Genomic DNA, 1,462 nt, shown 5'->3' on the forward strand with positions numbered 1-1,462 from the left:
CCCAACAGCCATTTTGAGCTGAATGTGCCATTTGAGCCCATTTTTAGACTGAATTTTAACAAACTGAAGAGAACTCTGTTGTAAAGTTAGCAGATGACACTATCCTCATCGGCCGGATTACAAACCATGATGAGACTTCATATTGAGAGGAAATCAACAGTCTTAGGCCATGTCCACACTATACGTTTCCATTTGAAAACGCATATGTTTTGCTACGTTTACACTGAGCGTCCACACTACGCCGGAGTTCGACCGTCCACGAAAACGCAGGGTTGCGTTTTCGTGTGGACAGTCGTAAACGGATAAGTTTGGAAACGATGACGCCCACACCCGCGTTTGCTACTTGATTGGTTCTTAGCAGTCATGATGTGTCCTTCCTTTATTCGTCACACCCCTATCACATGACCATTTCCCGGAAATCATAAACAACAGCATTGATTACCGATCGACTACCAGGTTAATTCAACATGGACAACTGATTAAAGGTGTTGCTGACCTTGTTGTCTTTACTAGCAGCTGTTGTTCAGTTAAAGTCTGCATTATTACGGAGGAAGCAGCTGTTATTGGAGCGATTAGTGAGCGGCGTGTCCAGCGGCGTTATCAGACCTACGGAGCGGCCGTCTGAAGTCACAGATAGCAGCTTTAGGGAGGACGATGGACACAAAACGGAGGACTTTCCTTTTCTTATTAATGCTAATTTTGTTCTGCACAAATATTGTGAAGTTCGCAGATAAAATGTAAAGGAGCTAAAGCAGTAAATGCTCTCCAGTAGGACAGAGACTTCAGACACCAGCAGAGCTACGAGTGAGAACAGACAACGAAACCAGAGGGAACGAGTGAGAGACGTGTGTTGACCAACATTTGATTATGTATAGATAAAGAATTTACAAACTCAGATTTAGTGCATTATGGGAAAATAATGAAAACACATTGTAGGCGGCAGCATCACTTTTAACCACGCATGGCTTTTAACCAGTTAATCAGTGTGCTTATTGTTCAAATACAAAATTGGCCAAAAGGCATGCATTGTATTGGTTTTCTATTGTACTTTTTACCTAAGCTGTATACTTAAAAAAAAAAAATCCTCTGTGAGTGATCTCCATGGAGCCAAGTACAGTACCTTGTCAGGCTGTATTGTAATAATATTAATAATAATAATGAAAATTAGAGTATAGCCCAGAGAGTACATTAATAGTTTTATGCCATAGTCTGCCCAACAAGTGGTCAACCTTCTCTGCTAATAATAATTTCACTACTAAGTGAACTCCACTGACTGCCTTGAAGTTTGACCACTTCAACTTCAACGGTTATGTGGAAGCAGCACATACCCGGCAGTGCACAAGCAATGTTGACTGTTCTGGTCGGTCTCTACGCAGAGAATGTTGGGCCTCTCTGTCGTTTTTTTCTTCCTATTTTACCTCTTTTTGTCAAGCTTGTCTGATCTAGCAACAGTAACTAAGGG

The sequence above is a fragment of the Pholis gunnellus genome, assembly GCF_910591455.1.
Source record: "Pholis gunnellus genome assembly, chromosome: 12".
NCBI classification, from domain to species: Eukaryota; Metazoa; Chordata; class Actinopteri; order Perciformes; family Pholidae; genus Pholis; species Pholis gunnellus.